This window comes from Odocoileus virginianus, chromosome 22 (assembly GCF_023699985.2).
Source record: "Odocoileus virginianus isolate 20LAN1187 ecotype Illinois chromosome 22, Ovbor_1.2, whole genome shotgun sequence".
In the NCBI taxonomy this organism is placed as follows: Eukaryota; Metazoa; Chordata; class Mammalia; order Artiodactyla; family Cervidae; genus Odocoileus; species Odocoileus virginianus.
In genome coordinates, this window is record NC_069695.1 from 9,109,270 (window position 1) to 9,131,870 (window position 22,601).

The 22,601-nt window shown below is 39.5% G+C and overlaps 1 long non-coding RNA gene across 1 annotated transcript; it reads left to right on the plus strand.

Moving 5' to 3' along the window:
• The first annotated feature begins 4,477 nt into the window (after positions 1-4,477).
• Positions 4,478-21,795, plus strand: LOC110151104 (uncharacterized). The gene is made up of 4 exons (XR_002317948.2): positions 4,478-4,664; positions 10,697-10,765; positions 11,779-11,852; positions 21,298-21,795. It is a non-coding gene; the product is annotated as an uncharacterized lncRNA (long non-coding RNA).
• The last annotated feature ends 806 nt before the right edge of the window (positions 21,796-22,601 follow it).

The following is a 22,601-nucleotide window of genomic DNA, read 5'->3' on the forward strand; positions in this document are numbered from 1 at the left end:
GATTTAATACAGCAACAAAAAGCCAAGAATTTCTCATTTGTATCACCTATTTGGTAACTGCTTATGCAACTTCTTCCCTTTCTCTCTTTTATTTGCTTGATTGCTTGGAATTTTTCCCCATGACTGGAGGAAATTTAGGGTAGAGTCAATTAAGATTTTATCTGATTTCTATATCAAAAGAGAAGATAAAACTTATGGTTCAGATATATCTGTGGGTGTAGTTAATTTCTGAAAGGATCCCAGCTGCTAAAAAAGTGGGAAATTTTCCCCTTCTCTCTTGTAAGCAACTGGTGGACCACAATGATGGTCACAAATTCAGGAATACTACAGACTGTGAAAGGGGTGCATTGAATTGTTCTTTACTGAAGACCTCCATTGTTAGAAACTGGCTCAATCAGGGATATTTACCAATTTCCTATTTTCAGTCACTGTGTTAGTTACTGTTGGGAAACAAACAAGTTGTCACATGGCTCTTGTTATCATGGCTCACAACCTCTGGTTGCGAAGAAAAACATCCACAGAGAACTCCAGTTCAAAGTGCGATGAAACAAAAAAGCACAAAATAGAAGGATCTGTGAGCTAACAGGGAGGGAAAGACCACATGGGGAGACCAGGGAACACCTCGTGAAGGCAGTGGGGCTGGAGCAAAACTTTGGAAAACGCAGAGGAATTAAACAGGCAGAGACCATGTGTGCACCTTTATTTGCCTTCGTGAGGCTGATCGTGAGAAGACGTGATGTTACACATCAAGTGTTTACCTGGCCCTCATCTCCCACCTCAGAAGAACAGAAACCCCAACAGAGCATAGTCTGTGTGTGATCTTCACTGACCCAACACCAAGAACAGAGTCTATTGGATAAGTGAGTAAATGACTGGAGAGCAAAAGCTCTCCAGGTAGAAGTGACAGTCTAAGCAAAGGAAGATGGGATCAAAAATTCACATTCACTGGTCATATACTGTGTTAGGAATCATATAAGTCATATAAATTCTATAAGGGATGTTGGGAATCATATAATCATGTAAATCATATAAGGAATAGGCACACTTTTTGTGTAAAGGACCAGATAGTAAATATTTTAGTCTGTGATGACCATACAGTCTCTGTAGTGTATGCTCAGTCACTCAGTTGTGTCTGACTCTTTTGCAACCCCTTGGACTGTAGCCCACCGGGCTCCTCTGTCCATTGAATTTTTCAGACAAGAATACTGCAGTGGGTTGCCATTTCCTCCTCCAGGGGATCTTCCTGACCCAGGAATCGAACCTATGTCTCCAGTGTCTCCTGCATTCACAGGGGGACTCTTTTACCACTGAGCCACCTGCCCTATGTACGGTCTCTGTTACAACTACTCAACTATGCTGTTGTGGCATGAAAGTAGCTAGAGACAATATGTGAAAGGATGAGTATTGCTATGTTCCAATAAAACTCTATTTACCAAAACAGGCAATGGGCCAGATTTGACCAACAGATGGTAATTTGCCAATGTCTGGCCTTTATAATAAGGCAAAGGCAAGGAAATGATTGCACTATTTATTATTAATCAGTTTATGTAAAAATGTGACTAAAAGATATATTATCAAAATTTGTATCATGAATTGATAACCCAGCTGCACACATTTTAGACCCCAGGTTATCTGAAGGAACAAAGGCTGTGTTCAGTCACATTGACTTTCCTTGGCCTGAGTTGAAATTTGATTCCATTCCCTCCACAACATTTTGAACAGTTACCAAAGATGATGAGCAAATTCCCAAACACGTGGCAGAAACACTGGAGCAGATATCCCCAGGAGAACTTTCTTACAGGATTCAGATTTAAATTTCTATTTGAAATATCTGGATGACTCAGCACTCTGCTCATCAAGGACAAACATATACAGGATAAAATAGTAAGCTCTTTTGTGGGGATTTCACATATAAATCCCAACTATTAGTATGCCATAGTTACAATGAGATGAAGATAGCAACAAAGTGATACTAAGCAGGATATAGCATTACCCAGAATCTAGCTACTTAGGAGGGAGCTGATCCTTGCCTTGAAAAAGTTGGAAGGAAATTCTATACCAGCACAGCCATGGCTGAAGCAATTAGGCAGAGAAATTCAGGCTGTCAGGAAATGGAGTCCAAGGAAAACAGCTAAGGCATAAAGGGCCATGCTATTCCCTGTGGGCAGGTCAGGGGTAAAATCTATAAAACTTAATCAAGACTGGAAGATTCAGACATCTGGATATTTATTTGCTCAGAGAAGTCAGAAAAGGCAGCTGAAGGAGAGGTGAAAAGCTGATTAGTGCCCCTGTTGGCCAGATACCAGAATATTTTTCAGGTGAAGGCTTGCAAACTTTTTCAATTCATACAATTGTGCTATTCATATAGCCTTCTTTATTTTATGATCAGTTAATGAAGAAGACTTTAAAAGGGCACAACCAAGTCCTTTTATCCAACTTCAGATTCAATATATCAAACATATCAAGTTAAGTCAAAGGGATATCGCCTATGACTTTTAACATTTTCTATTTCTACACATCTTATGAAAAAAGTAAAGTGAAAGTGAAAGTCACTTTGTCATGTCCAACTCTCTGCGACCCCATGGTCTATATAGGCCATGGAATTCTCCAGGGGATCTTCCCAATCCAGGGATCAAACCCAGGTCTCCCACATTGCAGGCAGATTCTTTACCAGCTGAGCCACAAGGGAAGGTCAACGAAAATAGATAAATAAGTATGAGTTACATGGCAGACCATCTCCCCACACCCCTGAGCATACGGAAAAATTACCTTTCAGAACCATCTTGTTAGTCCTCCATCTGAGCTCTAGCAAAGGGGATGGAGTTAAGAAGTGATGTAACACTTCTTCCAGTCTTGGTCCATCAAATTCTCCAAACATGGTTTTCCATCCTCTTTTCCCCTTCCAGTAAGCTGGAAAGGAAAAGGCCCCCAGAGAAATTTGAGAATCATATGCATAACATGGCAAAGATTCAAGATTGCAGGAAACTGAATTCCGGAATCGCTGCGTGGAGAAGAGCCGGTAGACTAGGAGAACCATCATTGTACTACAATGTGAGTTTTCAGCCTCTGATGTTGGGGGTGTGTCTACTGCAGTGGTTAGCATCACCTTAACTAATGTGAGGCAGAAGAGCACACTTTAACACTGGAAAACGTTTGCATATATTACCTCGCCTTACAGAAAAATCTAAATATATATATATATATAAATAAAAATAAGAATACGTATATGAAATTAGGTTAAAATAACATTTTCCTCTTGTATGCAAAGTTCAGTCATCTGGAAAAGAACAAAGTGGACAAAATAGTTCTTTGAAACTGGGATAAGCCTAGAGGATCTATACTGGTATTAATTCCTGCAGACCCTTGAGGAAATGGTGAAAATAAGAGACTTTCAAAGACTGTCACACAGGAAAATGCATCTAAAGACCACTAGCAGACACAGATGAATGTTTGCTTTTTCCTTTCCTTTTACCTTAAAATTTTCTGTAATTTTCTCTTTCTTTTGTTTCCTATTCTCTGAACTATTATAGTAGTCACTGGTATTGCCTAACACTTGACTATTTCGCTACTGAAATGCAAGTCTGTGTGCCCAACGCACAGTGGGGTCAAATATCAAAATGTTGGAGTTTGGAACAGAGAAAGGTTTTAGCAAATAGAAGGGGAAAAAGTGGAAGCAGTGACAGATTTTGTTTTCTTAGGCTCCAAAATCACTGCAGACAGTGACTGCAGCCATAAAATTAAAAGACACATGCTCCTTGAAAATAAAACTATGACAAACCAAGGTAGCGTGTTAAAAACCACAAACATCACTTTGCAGACACAGGTCTATATAGTCAAAGCTATGGTTTTTCCAGTCGTCACATATGGATGTGAGAGTTGGACCTTCTTTATGTCGGCTGAGCACCCAAGAATTGATGTTTTCAAACTGTGGTGCTGGAGAAGACTCTTGAGAGTCCCTTGGACTGCAAGCCAGTCAATCCTAAAGGAAATCAATCCTGAATATTCATTGGAAGGACTAATGCTGAAGCTGATGCTCCAATACTTTAGCCACCTGATCCGAAGAGTCAACTCACTGGAAAAGACCCTGATCCTGGGAAAGATTGAGGGCAAGAGGAGAAAGGCGTGACAGAGGATGAGACGGTTAGATAGCTTCACTGACTCAGTGGACATGAATTTGAGCAAACTCTGGGAGACAGTGGGGGACAGAAACCTGGCGTGCTGCAGTCCATGGGGTCGCAAAGAATCGGACACGACTTAGCGACTGAGCAACAACAACGCAAGGAGATGAGTGGCTCATGCTTTAAAAACCCCAACCTCTCCAAAAGTTCTCAGAAAAGCCCTTTTCTAAGAAAGATGAGGGAGGGGTACGGAGAGTTGTTGCAAACGTCTTGGTGTTAGAGCCTTGGTTCTTGAAGTCAGGTCACCGTCAGGTAACAAAGTTCCCATAAATCTCTACCAAAGGAACGTTCTTCTCTGCTCTGACAAGAAAGGGCAAGGTCCCCAGGGACAACTTTCACCCTGAGGTCCAGCCCTGGCTGACAGGAAGCAGGTCTCAGGTGGCGGCTCCCTCAGGGTCCGGTCGCCAGACCCTGCCCAGCTTCATCGCTGAGACAGCCAGGTGCCCAGGACCAGCCGGCCCTCAGTCTCCTCAGGCCGCCCAAATGGTAGGAACCAGGTCTCTCAGACCACGGTCCCATGCAGACGGCCGCCGCCATTATGTTGCAAAGGCAGGGATAAGGGAGAGGTTCACCACCACCTCGAGGCCGGGGCCAAGCCAGTGGGTGGCCTTAGCGAGGGCTCTGGAGCCGCAGGACACAGCCCTCAGCCTGTTTATGCTGGTCCGAGGCCAAGTGAGCCGGAGGGGAGAAGCCCGGGATCCACCTCTTACCTCACTCTCCTCTTGACGACCACCACTCTACCAACCTTGGGTGAAAAGTCCCACTAATTGGAGCTCACAGACCGTTGCTCACTTGAGGGAGGGACCACCTGCATCACTGACCAATGGCTGAGCAAGTCCGTTAACGGTCTTTCAGTGACAGTTGCTAGCTTGGGGGAGGAGCCCCTACAGTGCCGACCAATGGCTGGGCAGAATCACAAATGGTCTCATGGCAACTGCTGCCTACTAACAGAGTGGTTGCGGGGGGAGGGGGTTACCGTGAAGCAGTCAGTCAGTTCAGTCGTTCTGTCCTGTTCAACTCTTAGCGACCCCATGGACTGCAGCACGCCAGGCTTGCCTGTCCATCACCAACTCCCGGAGCTTGCTCAAACTCATGTCCATTGAGTCAGAGATGCCATCCAACCACTTCATCTTCTGTCATCCGCTTCTCCTCCTGCCTTCAGTTTTTCCCAGAATCAGGGTCTTTTCCGATGTTCTTCGCATCAGGTGGCCAAAGTATTGGAGTTTCACCTTCAGCGTCAGTCATTCTAATGAACATTCAGGACTGATTTCCTTTAGGATGGACTGATTGGATCTCCCTGCAGTCCAAGGGACTCTCAAGAGTCTTCTCCAACACCACAGTTCAAAAGCATCAATTCTTCAGTGCTCAGCTTTCTTTATAGTCCAATTCTCACATTCATACATGACAACTGGAAATACCATAGTTTTGACTAGATGGACCTTTGCTGGCAAAGTAATGTCTCTGCTAGGCTGATCATAGCTTTTCTTCCAAGGAACTAGCGTCTTTTAATTTCATGGCTGCAGTCACCATCTGCAGTGATTTTGGAGCCCAAAAATATAAAGTCTCTCACTGTTTCTATTGTTTCCCCAGGTATTTGCCACGGAGTGATGGGACCAGATGCCGTGATCTTCGTTTTCTGAATGTTGAGTTTTAAGCCAATTTTGTCACTCTTCTCTTTCACTTTCATCAAGAGGCTCTTTAGTTCTTCTTCACTTTCTGCCATAAGTGCTGGTGTCATCTATATATCTGAGGTTATTGATATTTCTCCCAACAATCTTGATTCCAGCTTGTGCTTCATCCAGCCCAGCATTTCACATGATTTACTCTGCATATAAGTTAAATAATCATGGTGACAATATACAACTTTGACATACTCTTTTCCCAGTTTGGAACCAATCTGTTGTTCCATGTCTGGTTCTAACTGTTGCTTTTTGACTGTGAAGCAATGGCTGCCTGCTAATGGCTGTGCCAGGATAGGCTCTATAGGTGTTGTTTAGTCATTAAGTCGTGTCTGACTCTTTTGTCACCCCCACGGACTGTAGCCCACCAGGTTCCTCTGCCCTTGGAATTCTCCAGGCAAGAATACTGGAGTCGGTGGCCATTTCCTTCTCCAGAGGATCTTCCTGACCCAGGGATTGAATTCATGTCTCCTGTGTCTCCTGCATCGCAGGCAGATTCTTTACCACTGAGCCACTGTGGTTCTATTATAATATCATATTTATTCCATGTATGTAACTCCAGCTATAGTGCAGTTCCATAAGTACAGAGACCAAGTCATCAACTTTCCTTCTGTCCCTCAGAGGTCCCAAATTGAGTCCTTATCATACTGTTCAACTCAAGATCCACAATTATTGTTTATCTGTGGCAATGTCCCAGTTTTATTTGGTTTGGTATAGTGTGAATTGTTTTGCTTTTTTATTGTCTATCTCCAGTTTTAATTTTCCCAACACAGGCCCTCATTTTAGTCTATTTAACACATATATTCCCATTCCAACTTTTTTTTAGATGTGTACTCAGGCTAGAAAAATAGATAGCATTGTTTTTGTGTGTGCATATTATATACATAAGTGGTATTTTACTATCAACCTCTGTGTGTTACTTTTTCAATTCAGTCTTTTGTTCTTGAGATCTACCCATGTTGCTACATGTAAATCGAGCTCATTTCTTCTGACTCATGTGTAGTATTCTCTAGCATGATAATTTACTTGGACACCATCAGCATCTTATAAAAGTAAATACTATGTAAGATTTTGATGAGAAAGTTTCTAGTTGGCCACCAATTGTCTGGATTAGTCAGGGATTTTATTAAATTTAAATTCATGGTTAATGATCTAGAATCAGAACTGGCAGTGTGTTCATTTCATTCGAAGATGATAATAGATTTGGAAGTAAGAGACTAGCAGGATGACACCCGCCTCTCCCCCTCTCCCTGCCTTCTGTCTTTGTCATAATCTGATTATAACTTCGTGAGAAATTAACAGCAAAACCTTCCTGTTTTGTACAGCTTCTAGAAAACTGGCTGTTAGGGCAGTTCTTGGGAAGATAGAAGCTGCTCACTGATGGTTTCACTTCTTGATGTAGATAACAAGAATATCATCTTTATATTCCCTCTATCCTACATCTTTAATCATTCTCTCCTTCCTTCAGAAAATCTGCAATTACAATCTCCTGAAACCAAAAGCTTTAGCTCAGTGTTTCTTAAGGTTCAGTAACACAGGGTCACATGGGCAGCCAAGCACCTTAGGCATTTGTGAAAAGAGAAGATTCCAGAGCCCTTCCCTGCTGAATCAGCATCTCTGGAGTGGAACCCAGTGAACTTTAAGGATTGAACTTCTCAATCTTGAACCAAGATAATCCTTTGTGATCATATCCGGACATTAACATATTTAGTATGTCCAGACCGTAGTAGACTTCATGGTTATAGAATGTTGAAACGGGAGCTACTTACCTGTTTAACTTGATCTTGACATTTATAGCAGGAATGGTCTACCTAGTCCAGGTATTTATATTAAACAATATCCAAAGAGGGTTATTTCCTCAAGATTTTATAAAGATGATAGTTCAAGCTATTCTATACAGAAAACAAAATTCCATTTTCTATACATGCTTATAGGTAACTGAGTTTTGAACATAGTCTCCTAATTGAAAAAATGAGTGCCTCTGAAAGAGGCTAAAGCTTATCTAGTCTGCATTCTCTTCTGTGACACAGATGCTCTCTAGGGTGCTTCCCTGGTGGCTTAGTGGGTTAAGAATGTGCCTGCAATGTGGGAGATCTGGGTTTGATCCCTGGGTCAGGAAGATAACCCAGAGAAGGGAATGGCAACCCACTCCAGTATTCTTGTCTGGAGAATTCCATGGACAGAAGAGCTTGGTGGGCTACAGTCCATGGGGTTCCAGAGAGACAAACACGACTGAACTACTCACACACACACACACACACACACACACACACACACACACACATGCTCTCTATACTGCTGTTAGAATTATCTGCATTCACCTTTGGGCATGTTTTTGCCAACATCTGACTTGAAATAGAGGTCTGCCTATGCCTGAGTTCTCTCTTACTACAACTTGAGGAGTTTTTCTGTTTTTTGTTTGTTTGTTTGTTTCTTTGTTTGTATTTTAAACACACTGTTACAGACACACATCCTTCCTATTGAAATCAGGGCAGAAGTGGGAGCCTTCATTGCTCAGAAAATCTAAGTCCTGCTTTGGTCACTTCTTGTATAACATCATTAACCACAACCCTCATGGTAATGAAGCTGATGCTGCCTGGCACACAAAAGGAAGCAAGGGGTGTCCACATCTCTGCTTCCAGCTCTGAGGGCCACCTTTGGAGGGCAGTGGGGGAGGAGGGAGGCAACACAGGATCTTCAGGCCAGTCCCAGCTTCATGAAAAGCCCTTGTGCCCAAGCAGATGCCAGGCCACAAAGCAGACTGTGCATCCTGTCTCCTCTGTCGACTAGAAAGTGTCTAGTCCCCAAGGACCTAAAGGCTCACAATTCACTAAAATCACTTTGGAACAGTTTGATGCAGTTTGATGTAATTTCCTTCATCAAACCACAGTTGAGACCAGGTCATTATTTTTTGGATGACAGTCATGTCAAATATTGCAATCACCATCTCTGTTCATCAACAGATTATTTGGAAATCATTAAAATGATTTTATGAGCAATTTGCACGTCATTTTATATCACTCAATAAGCAATACAATGACACATGTATCCCTACATGTATCATTTGTAACATATGTTTTCTATTACTTTCTGAATGTTGGATATTTTGAATATCATCTTTGAGTGCACATGTGTGGTTTTGGGTGGAGGAAAGTGGTGAAGCTTACTGTTCAATATCTTTTTTCCCAGTTTTATGTGAGAAACCTAATTTAGATGATAGAACCAAGTTCATATTTTGGTGTAGAGAGGTTCTCAACCTGATCTTAATTAAGATTGGCTGGGTTTCTGATCACTTTTTTAATCCAAATATGGAAAGAGTAATGTATCTTATTTCAGCTTATAACCCTTCAGAAAGTATCTGTTCATTCATCAAGGCCCCACAAAATCTTTAGTCTTTTGTGTGCCTTAACAAATGTTTGAAACAATCGAAAGATTTAGATAAGATCACAATTACCAAGAAAATGTAGATCGAACTCCTTGACCACTAAAGAGGTGAGCCACAATCAGGTTCAAATACAGTTCATCACTCCCAAAATCCATCAGCATACACCTTCAGTCTGTTTTCGCTAAACTCTTCTACTCACTGTCCACCAAATACACTTCATGTCATACATCGTCTTGCCTCTTTCCTTTATCATCCCATATACCAATTTCTCTATTCTTTTGCAGACTGAATTACCTCCCCTATCCCTTTCAACTTTTTCAAATCCTGTTCATTCTTCAGGATCCTAATTCACCCCAGCAGCATAAAATGTATGACTTTCCCCCAGGCCCAGGCTTCACAATCTCTGCTGCATCTGAGTTCTTATAACACACACGATAGTCATTTCATGTTTACCTGGCTCTGCTGTGATGTGTCAGTCTGCTCTGTTGGTATTTCCCTGTTATGTTGCTCTTAACTTTTCAGCTGCATTATGTCTTTCATGCCTTCATAGGCTGTAAGTTCCTGAGGATAGACAAGCTGTGTCTCATTATTTTTGGAGTCATAACAGCCCCAGGTTCAAGGCCGTGCACAGAGAAGCAGCTCATCAAACTCCTCTTGTTGGATTCCTCTGCTCTTTCAAGCACTTTCTTTGTCAGTAGCCTTCCAGGCTTGAATAAATCACCTGTTTTATCCATTCAACCCCTCATACAGTGCTCGGCCTTCTCTCCTGGTAAATATCTTTCTTCCCATTCATGAGTTTTTTTTTAGTGGAAAAGATGTGAACTATTCACATCACTTAAAAATAAATCTAATATAGCCTCTTGGGGGCAGGAAAAAACAGTTATTCTTGGCTACAATATATTTTGAAAATGATTACCAAGGGTCAAAGATTCCAGATTGTAAACTCTGATAGATACAGTGAGTATTCTGAAGATGAAAGGCACTCTCCAAAGTGATAACATTTCAATTCATGATTCTCTTCTAGACTGACTCTCATAGGCAAGATTCAATCTGTAGCAAAGGTACCTTAACCTGAAAAACAGCAGTTTAGCAAATCATTCCCAAAGATGCTCAGACTCACTGGTGTAGTTCAGGAATTCATGTGGTTCAGACTCACTGGTGGAGTTCAGGAATTCATGAATTCAGCCTTACTTTGCTTCAGGACATATACAGAGCTTTATCTGGTACGCAAGTTTCTTTCTCAAACTTCTCTAAAAGCAAAGAGACTCAGAACAGAGTGGTTGGGAAACAATGGTTCTCTCTGTCTGATCCACTGAAGATTGATAGGAAAGGGAGGGTTTGCTTCATTAAAATCTAGGTCCTTGGTGTAATTTTGAAGAACATTATACCTCTCCCAACTGTGACCAAAACTAGCACAAGTGAAAGAGTTTTTGTTTTGTTTTTTTTTTATTCAGTCTTACTTTCATCACCTCCGTAGCGAACATCTCCTGCTTCATGAAGCTCTTGGGTTAATCCCAGAAGAGGTAAATATCATCCACTGGACCTGGGGACTAAGTTAGTCTTCAGCCCCTCAACTCTGTTGCTTTCAAAATCATACTGGTTTGAAACTCACACTTTCCCTTGAATTACAATATGTGTTTCCTTGAAATTTATCTCTCAGGAAAAGTCCCCCAGTGCCAATGCAAATTCTGTTCCAAGCCCAAAATTAAATCACATCCTTGTGCAATTCAGATGTCATAAAAGTAGATAAAACTAAAGCTGAGTGAATAAAGGACACCAATTCCCTCCGAGAGAAATACAGTTTGATAATTTTTTTTTTTTAGCTCAGAGACTTCTGAGACTCAGTTCTTATCATCTCTAAGTTGTGCTGCCTAGAGATTTTCAAGAAATAGGGGAAAAAAAAGAAAAAAGCTTCCCAAAAATAGAAAGTGCATTTTGAAATCTTAACCATTGCTTTGGGGGCCTGTGGGTGGAACACTATTTTATCTGATCTCTTGTCTTCTGCTGCATAACAAACTATTCCAAAACTCAGTGGCTTAAAATAACAGCTATGTGATTTGCTTATGAATCTGAGGGTCAACAGTTTGAGCTGGACTCAGAGGATGGCTCTTGTGCTGATCTCACTTAGGGTCTCCCTCGTACCTGCAAGTGTCTAGAAGCTTAAGTGCAGCTGTCACTCACATGTCCTGTGGTCAGTGTGACTGTGGACTGGGTCACACAGCTCCAGCAAGTGAGCATAGGCCTCCTCACAGGGCAACTAGAGGGTGAGACCACTAGAGGGTGAGACCAGAAGCCTGTGCCTAGGCTGACAGCTCCTACAAATCCTTCCTGCTGCATTCTATTGGTCAAGGTAGCCACAAGGCCCGTCCAAATCCAAGGGTAGGAAAATACAGTCCATTCTCTATGGCAGAAACCACAAAGGAACAGTGGCCCTTTGAAATCAACCACACCATCAGATTTCCAAAATGCAGAAGTGGAGGGGCTTAATATTCTGGCCCCAGCAGAGTTTTATTTACTTTTTTTCATTTCTTCACAGGAAAGGAACATTTAGCTTGTAACATCAAGAAGTACCAGATTCAAAAAGACTCAAAGTTAAGGAAAATTCAACAGGTAATCAGAAAGCAAATAATGAAAATCAATCATTTTCATGAACTAAACTTCCAAAAGCTAGAAATATGTATGAAAGTGAAAGAAAGTGAAGTCTCTCAGTCATGTCCGACTTTTTGCAACCCCATGGACTGTAGCCTGCCAGTCTCCTCCATCCATGGGATTTTCCAGGCAAGAATATTGGAGTGGGTTTCCTTTTGCTTCTCCAGGGGATCTTCCCAACACAGAGACCGAACCCGGGTTTCCAGTATTACAGCCAGACTCTTTACCATCTGAGCCACCAGGCAATTCCATAAGTTATAAATCCATATTTATACATAAATGTGTATATATGCATACATATATATATATATATGTATGCATATATAGTGGTGGTTTAGTGGCTAAGTCATTTCTGACTCTTTGCGACCTGTGGACTAGTAACCTGCCAGGCTCCTCTTGAATGGGATTTCCCATTCAAGAACACTAGAATGGGTTGCCATTTCCTTCTCCAGAGAATCTTCCTGACCCAGGGATCCCACCTGGGTCTCCTGCATTGCAGGCAGATTCTTTACTGCTGAGACACCAGGAAAGCCCATATGATAATGAAAGTGTTGGTCACTCAGTTGTGGTTGACTCTTTACGACCCCATGGACTGGAGTCCTCCAGGCTCCTCTGTTCATGGAATTCTCTAGGCAAGAATACCGGAGTGAGTAGCCATTCCTTTCTCCAGGGGGTCTTCTCCACTCAGGGATTGAACACAGGTTACCTGGGTTAAGGTAACCTGAAAAATTTCGCTAAATATTTCATGTCACGTCTCACCTCAGATACACAGATTAAGGGCCCCCTAGATCAAGTTTCTTCTTTTATTAAAAAAAATATATATACATATATATAATGAAAATTTTCAGAGATACCCAAAAGTAGAATAATATTGTAATTTATCATGTATTCATGTATTCACCCCTCATCTTCAACAGTTCACAACACTTTGCCAATATTCTTTCATCTTTCAGTCCTCCCCACTTTTTCTTTATAGAATGTTAAAGCATGTTTCAGAAAATATAGTGTTTTGCTTGATATGTGTACTTATTAAAGATTTCCCAGAAGATCAATATGTATGTGGCTGTGCCAGAAACAATCGGGGGTTACCATATCCTCCAGTCTTTATACCTGAGTCAAGGTCATGTGACTTCTCCTAGCTAAAGCCAAGGGCAGCGAGCGATAACTGGAATCCTGCCATGCTAAGGCATTAAGTGCCAGGGACCCCTTCCATTGTTCTATCTTCCTGCTTCAGTGACCTTGGAATTCTAATGTTCCAAGTGACACTGATATGAGATAGAAGGAAGCTTCTACTTCACAGCAGATTTTATGTGAGAAGTCTGTTTTTTCCAGCTACTAAAATCAGGGAGTTTACCTTTTATCTCAGTTTAGCCTAGCTTGTTAAAAAGAAACGCAGTGTTAGAAGCCCTATTTGCTTCCAACTTACCATATGACCAGAAGCAACTCAACAAAACTCTTCAGGCCTGAGTTTCTTCATCCACAGAACAGGTAACAATAACACCTGTGGTTTCTACCTCAAGGTTATCATGAGAGGGAGACAACAGGAGGAAAACTGTTTAAAAAGCTACAAATTATTTTAAATTGTGGTGGTTTGTTAGATTATTGTTCATGTTCACAAATCCCCACTCCTGACCATCGAGAAATGAAAAACATGTAAGGACTATGCACAGTCTGTCACACAGGAAAGGTTTTATTAACCCATCCATAATATTAACCACAGTGTTACTATATTTTAAATTATTAGCATTGGGATCACATGTATCTATACCCACAATTTTAAAACCTCAGCAGTAGGGCATATGGAGACAGGATCATTTTGAACTAATTCATCCATTCTCTATAACTCTGGAATGGAGTGCTGACCCATGGAGAGGGTGAGGGGTCACCACCCATAAAGTGTCCTGCACATCCAACTGAATTCATCCATGTTCCCAACTCCAGCAACATATTTGGTAGGAATAACAAGTTCCTATGACAGTAGGGTTGTAATTTAACTCATCTTCCAAACCCTGACCTTTTTGAGAGTGAAAGGAGTAGATGTCATAACTATGCAAGGGTAACAGGTGTACCTAGGAACCCGGGAAGCGTGGCCACCCTATACTTGAATCCAAATAGAGCGTGGGAAGAAACAGTGGTAGGAAAAGTTTCGTAACTGATCAAGAAATAAATATTGATACCTGATTTTTTGGTAAAGAGGAGGAGGGGAAGGAAGAAGGAGAGAGGAAGGAAGAAAAGACAGAGCAGAAAAGAGGAAGCTGGGAAAGGAAGGAAGAAAAAGGAAGGGAAAGGGTGGAGAGAGGGAAAAGAAAGGCAGAAACAGCACTGGTGCTTGAAGCTACATCTGTAATGGGATTAAACTGTGGGAAACAGCTTTATTTTCCAAACTGATGAGCCTTTGAAGGCAGCAAACCACACTCTTCAAGGTCAGGAAACTGGCCTCACAGGGCATGTGACTTGACCACCGTGAATATGCATCTCTAAGAAGAAGGTGGATCTGGAGAAAACAGTTGAATAGTCAGGAGGGCAGCTTTCTGGAGGCCCTGACAGCTAAGCTAAGAATTTTGGTTTTAATTCATTAAGTTCAGTTCTCAGAGTTCCCAGGTCCCTGGAAATAACACACTGCGGGGGACAGCAGGGAGGAGGAGCAGAGAATATGAGAAGCCACAAAACAAAGTAGACGCATATTTCTAATTGGTCAAATTTTTTAGAGTCATGGTGGGATGTGTACAGAAATTAAAATTTTCACTAAAAATTATTTTAAGATGATTTACATTAAAGCATTCAGAAGTACGTTATGGAAAAAAAAAAGAAGTATGTTATGCAATGCCAAAGCCAAGTGTCTTTTAAAGACAAAGCACAAAGATTCATTTTTTAAATAATTGGTTTTGCAATTTTGCAAAAATTCATCTATTGAGCTCTATCCTCAGGCCATGGAATTTTGCATTTATTCATTTCTTCGGAGAGAAGAACTTGGGGGGAAAGACTTGAAATGGCCTTTTGTATGCAGCAGGACATCAGCAAAGAAAGAAGCCAGCAGGAAGCTGTGACATTAATGCTGCCTTGGAAAGGTTTCGCTAGCACCTGCAGGGTAAACGGAGAACAGAGCCGAGGGAGCAGAGAGGAGTGGACAGTCAGGCGCACCAAAGACCAAGCAAGGAATGTCTGGGCCTGGGTGATGAGCTTAACTGGGGCTGAGAACGGGGGAATGGCCCAGGGTCCCTTCCGCTATCCCTCAAACCAGTCCTGTCTCTGCTCTTAGCAACTTTATGTCTCAGTACAAAGACACCAAAAAGGACCAGACATAGGAGTGTCCCCTTGTAGTCTCAACAGCCCATACAGTGCCTGGCATGTAAGAGGTACCCAAAACATGTTTGTAATATGGGATGGGATGCAATGGGATAATGGGATAGGATGGAATGATGGGGTGGAAGAGATAAGATTCACTGACTGAATAAACAATTATGCGAGGAAGGAAATCTAGAGAAAACTGCTGGCCTGTCTTATGAGGAACAGCATGTAACTTAATTTGAAATGCAATGAAATATGTGCACTATTATTACAACGAGGATTCAGTATTGCACAAGGTAGGCACACTTCCCTGGTGGTTCAGACAGTAGAGAATCCGCCTGCACTGGGGGAAGACCTGGGTTCGATCCCTAGCTAGGGAAGATCCTCTGGAGAAGGGCATGGCAACCCACTCCAGTATTCCTGCCTGGAGAGTCCCCATGGACAGAGAAGCCTGGTGGGCTGCAGTCCATGGGGTCGCAGAGTCGGACACAACTGAGAGACCTAGCAGAGGCTCTCCTTACGTATTTGAAGAGCTCTGAATGTAAAGGCAAGGTATTGATTATAGTGATTTATTATATCCTGAATGAAAGAGCAGCAATACCAGAGGAACTGGGTCTGGGCACAGACCCCAGAGCACTCCCCATCAGCCAGCAAGCCTTCAAAAGTTATTAGAGGAAATAGGACCTTGTGAAAGGCCCATGTATCAAGTAAGGTGAAGAGCTCCCTAAAACCTCAGCAGCACCCTCAACTCTGGGTTCCCAAGTCCAGAATCAACTGCTTTTCTGTCTGGTTTCTGTCAGATGTGGTCCCTGACTATGCTATGTAGTCTGGCAAAAGGGATTTTGTAGGTATAATTAAGATTACAGATTTTAAGTTTGGAAGGCTATCCAAGGTTATACAAGTGGGTCCAATTTAATCATAAGAACCCTTAAAAATCAGCCTTTAAAATGTCTGTGAGAGAGAGAGATGAGGCATGACAAGGACTCACCATCTCTAGCTTTATAGACAAAGGAACTCATGAGCCAAGACACATGAGCAGCTGCTAGAACTCTACAGAGATGACAACTAGCAAGGAAACGGACCTCAGTCCAGCGACCACGTGAACCTGAATTCTGCCAAAAACTCGATTGAGCCTGGGGACAGTTCTCCCCCAAGGGTTTCCACACAGCTCTGCCACACCTTGTTTCTAACCCAGTGAGACCCGAGTCAGACTTCTGACCTACAGAATTGCAAGATAACAAACTTCTGTCATTAAGATTGTGCTAAACTGCTATAGCAATAAAAGAAAACTAATACAGTGTCCATGAAATGTATTTGCCAAAGTAAACAACTTGATGTACATAATGAAAGACAGACTTAGCAAAGCCAGAGTAAATTTATAAGCCAAGAGTCAAACAAACAAATTGGAACAAATAGAGGTAAAAGGTATACTAATAATGGTAAGAGATACAAGGTCAGAAAAAGAAATGCCAATAGCAACTTAATAAAAATCTCAAAAGGACAAGAAAAAGGAGAGGCAATAATTGAAGACCTATTAATAATAACTGAGAAACTCCCTAGTAATTAAAAATAATTATAGATTGAAAGGGATCATAGAATGCTTAGCAAAGATATATGATAATATTTAATATTTTTAATAAATATAAATAAATAAACAAAACCACAGAATTGGCATCAAAAGTTGAAAAGTTTACAGATGAGGAAAAAGCAAAATAGGAATCAAATAAACATCTATCTTCTCAACAGATTACTTTTAGTAGAAAATAAAGAACAGCTTTTATTTTCACAGGATAAAATAAAGATATTTGTAGTCAATACAGGACTTAAAAGTATTCTAGCAAAAATAAAAATTAACCCAAAGGGAAACAATGGGATGTGTAAATAAATATATTAAAAGAAATCTCTAAATAAATAACTACAAAAATATATACTGACTCATTACCTAGAAATAAAATCTTAAATAATACCTACAAGAGATCTGGAGCAGGAGAAGATCCCAAAAGAGCTGAAAGTATTGTAAAGTTCTTATTCTGTCTGAGGTGAAGACATTGTAAGTGATAAACCTAAGACATTGATGAGGGAAATATGAGTATCGGAACGGCTCTTAGTGAGTATGAAAAACTAGCAGAAAATATAAAAATAGAATGTATGCTTCTCACCAGTAGAAAAAAGAAAAGAAAACAAACAAAAATTCTTGTCCTTTCAAATCAGTGATAGTAAAATAGAAAGGTCAGCATGGGAAAAGAAAAATAATAAGCATAGAAAATAAAAAATGCACTCTCATGCTCATAGACATCATAAATAAGTCTTAATACATAATAACTATAATAAGCAGAATAATTAAACTCAATGACTAAAATAAGAAGATTATCAGATTATTTTTACCTTTCAAAAAGATACATCATTGTTGCCTATAGAAGGTGGATGGGGGAGACAGCAGAGAAGTTGAAAATGAAAAGATTTTTTAAAAGATACACAAGACAAATATGAAACAAGCAAAAACCTAAAACACTTGAGTGACAATACTGAAGTAAAAATTCTAAAATAACTCAAAGTTTTCAAATGGTAGAAGGAAAAATATTATAAGAAGGTATGCAATCATAAATGGATATGTATTAATAATATATTTTTCTTCTTTTTCTATTATAATTGTATAACACATCAATGCAACATTGGATAGAATTACAGAAGAAAGTAGCTAAGTCTATAGTACATTATAGTTGAAGATTTTAACACATTTATGCCCAAAAATTATAGATCAGGCAGACAAAAATCAAACATGAATAGATATTTGAACAGTCACCTCACAAAAGTACAGCTTATGATCCTTCTAGAGTAGCTATGAAATATTTTTTAAATATGTATTAAGTGATAGAAGAAATATAAATTAATTCCAAATGATCATTATAAGACAGACTCTGTCTCAGAGTCTTAAAAATTATAGACACAATAAAATGATGAAAAAATTACAGACAACTAATAAAAACATTGTTGGATTATTCATATGTATGGAAATTAAAATAGTTATTTTCAGATCAACCATTAGATTAAATAGGTATTGTAAAGGAATTGTGAAATACTGTAAGTGAATAACAATGAAGGCAATATTTGATGAAGAATAATGAAATCAATCTAAGACAAGAAAAACAGGAGGGAAAATTGAAAGGAGACCAAAAAATAATAATACTGATTTAAAAAAAAATTTTTTTCCTGTGAAAGTCCAATAACACAGATAATTTTCTGGGAGGACTAGTAAAAGATAAAAATGAACAAATTACAGGGAAAATGGGGATACACTGCTGACACAGAAGTAATAAAGGCCACAAAATCATATGTGGAAAACTACATTCCCATCTTTTTGAAAACCTAGATGCAAAGACTGAATTTTAGACAAATGTGAACTGCACAATCGGCACAAAAAGAAATAGACTATTTGAAAAGAACTACAATTTAAAAATAGAGTGATAAATAAAATTACTTCTTCTTTCCCACAATACAAAAAGCAGGAAAGAACAAAATAAAACAAGCAAAACTTAAAAGAGCCATGCCTGGATGATTTAACAAATGTTTACCATATTTTCAAGGCATAGATACATTATACATTATAAACATATAATTTACATGGACAATGGAAAAAGACAACAAAGTTGCCCCAAACTTCCAAAGAGAAAGAAGGCACAAGAGACTTCTGCTTCCAACCAAGATGAAGGGAAAGGGCCTGGATTTAACTTACCCACCTGAAACAACTTTTTAAAAGAATAAAATATATGAGATAATAGTTTTCACACATTGGGCATCAGGCAACAAAGGACAGTGATCCAGGAGAGATTGGAAACAAATAACATAAGCCCCGTGATCGCCCCCAGGTCATTGGAGGGAATTTCTAGGCTGCTATGTAAAAAGGAAGAACTCTGCTGGAGTCTGGTGATCTCCTTGAATTGAAGAGAGGGAGCTGGAATTGGAGACACTAGACTTCACAGAGGAAAGGACTTGATAAGATAAAAGTAAACAGACAGAGAACTCAAAAGGTCAGTAGAGGGTCTCTGTGAAGTCTTAAGTTGAACGTATATTAATAGTTCAGTGCATGTATATGAGGAAGTTACCTACTGCTGGGAAAAGAGGCAGAGGGAACAATTCTCAGAGCTCACACAAGTCCAGAAATAGCACTTATTCCCACCAGTCAGAGTGAAAGTCTTTGTAATTCATTGGACATTTCAGCAGAGTACACAGTACCCAGAACTTGTATTGTCTCAGTAGTGTGCTAAAATTAGCCCTAGACAAAAGTTTTTCTAGCCCTAACAAAAGTTAAAAGCAAAGTCTCAAAAGGAACAAACTATTTCCAAATAACTTAGTTGCATCCTAGAACAAAGTTTAAGTATTCTTATAATAATACAAAAACTTCCAGTACCCTATAAAGGTAAAATTCCAAATATATGGCATCAAACAAAAAATTACCAAGCATGCAAAGAGATGGGTAAATATGGGCCATCAAACATGCAATATTATCTATCAATGGAAACTGGTTCATAAATTACATATAACTATAAAATTAGTAAACAAAAATATTAAAACATGAAACTATATCCTATATGCTCAAGAATATAGAGGAAAGATTAAGAATGCCATGTGGAGACATAGAAGATATTGATAAAGAAAACCTAACTTGAAATTTTAGAGATGAAAAATTCAATGCCTGTGATGAAAAAATACCCTAGATGAAATTAATATTAATAGTATTTTAGACTCAAAAGAAAAAAAGATTAGTGAACTTGAAGAGACATCAATAGAAACTGTCCAAAACAAAAGGTACAGAGAAAAAACTGAAAAGAAAATTATCAGAGCATCAGTAAGCAGCTTAACATATGCATAATTGAAGTCCTTAAAGGAGGGGGGAATATTTGAAGAAATTATGGCTGAAATTTTTCAAAATTTGATGAAGAAAACAAACTCACTACCTAAGAATCTAAGCAAAATAAATAAATACTTTTATTTTATATATATACATATGTGTGTGTGTGTATATATACACACACATACATGCACACACACAATGTATGGTCAAGGGAGAAATGAAAATATGCTGTAATAGGGTTGTTGCGTCCTGTGTGCAGTTGTATGATATTCCCTGAAGGCAGACTGCCATTCACAGGGTTTATGTGTTTGTGTTTCCATAAACCTAAAAGCTGCCATTAAAAAAAAAAATTCAAAAAGGCAGTATAGCTAACAAGATGATAAAAGAGACAAAATGGGACTATAAATTATGGTCAGTTAGCTCAAATAAAGACCAAGGGGACAGAGGGAACAAACAACAAACAAGAATAGCAGATAATAAATAGCAAAATGGTAGGTTTAAGCCCAACCATTCAATAATAACAGTCAATGAAAATAGCCTAAAAACTCTAACAAAATGGCAAATTGTCAGATTAGATAAAGAAGGAAGACTCATTTCACGTAGTTAAAGCTTGTTTATAATTATCTAAAGCTAAACTCTAATATGGGCTTCCCTGGTAGCTCAGACAGTAAAGAATCTGCTTGCAATGCGGGAGACCCGGGTTCAATCCCTGGGTCAAGAAAATCCTCTGGAAAAGGGAATGGCAACCCACTCTAGGATCCTTGCCTGGAGAATTCCATGGCCAGAGGAGCCTGGCTGGCTACAGTCCATGGGGTCACAAAGAGTCAGACACAACTGAGTAACTAACACACACAGAAAAACAAAGTATTTTTGCTTGGTTGTCAGGAATGCAAAGACCATGTAAATAAAAGGAAGATTGTATACTTGGACATTAATTCAGAACTTTATCATGAAATGTTCAACATTTTGCAAAATAACATTATCCACAGCAATACTTTTCACAATGTTTGAGTCACATTTCTACACACCTAATCCGTCTGCATTTGTAGTTGTGATGTTCATAGTAACTCTCCAAATAGATGCAAAAATTTGATTTATCTACTTTTATTATAGCCAGTGACCAGTTATTTTCATATTAGAAGCATATCATTATTTGTGGTTAATTACTTCTTTTTATTTATCATCTTTATCATAGTTAGGATATTATATAAATGTTTTAAGATTATATGTATTGGTGGTTTATTATACCTATGAATTTTATTTCAGGACAACAGAGATAACATTGAAGCTCAGCCATATCAAGGAGAATTTCAAAATACTAACAACACTTGAAGGAGTTATTCCATCTATCAGAATTGGAAACCACTGGCATAGACCCACATATGTGTCTTAAACCACCGTTAAGACAACAGAGGCCCAGAGGCCAAAAGGACATATCTAAAGTCACACAAGTAAAATCATACTCATGGTGATTATATGTACTGGATTTATCAGGACAGTATGTTTCATTGTTCCTACAAATCATTGAGGAATCTTTACAAAGCTCCTAGATTACCAGTTACAACCCAAACAAAGGACTGGAAATCTTTTGGACACCAAGAATACATGGTCACCAGTTTAAAAAATAAAACCATAGATAAGGTCTTGAACAGTAGCTGAAACCAACAGAACTAAATTCAGTAGGAGGACAGATGCTCCCCTTTCTTGGCATTAAAAAGCCAGGAGGGGGCATTTGGCAGGGGAAGGAGAAGACAGAAAGTGGGGAAAGGCTTCCATTGATAAATAAATAAATGTTTTAACTAATATACTATTTTCTACTTAAAAGTGAACTTTTTTTGAAACTCCAGGTGTCACAAAAGTGTTCTGGATGGTGAAGATAGAGAATAATTTTAAAAAAAAATGTAATTTTTCTTAACTAAAAGCATGGCCTGCTAGGATGAATATATCAAAAAATCAGTACGGGGTGATAGTGAGATTTTTATCTTCACCAAAAGGGGTTTTTTTTGGTCTTTTTTTTTTTAGCAGTTAAAGGAACACAAGTATAAATTATCTTTAGTGGTTCAAATCCTCAGTGACCAGTTTTCCAGCAGCAGCACCCAACCCTGTGACCCCAATATGGTACCAGGTCCCCAGTAGTCAAGACTTCCATCTAGTGGCAGTTTAGCACATTGACCCTCTACCATCAAGAAGGGGAACTGCCACCAGAATTGACACTTACTCTGGACTAACACGTGCTTAGCTGTTCACTGTCCTTCTGCCAACACCATCATCCTTGAACTTACTGAGTGTCTATTCACCATCAGCATATCTTATATACAACACTGCTTCTGACCAAGGAACTAATTTATAGTAGATGTAAGGATTTACTGGTCTTATCCTATATCTCATCCCCAGAAGCAACCAACATTACAGAATTGTGGATTAGCCCATTGAAGACACAGTTAGAACAGCATCTGGGAGAAAATTCTTGCAAGAATGAGGTACTGTCCTAAAGCAGGTGGGATATTCTTTGGCTAGCAATCTGTAAATGGTGCCCTTTCTCTCATTTCTCTTTAGACTTAGGCAGACCT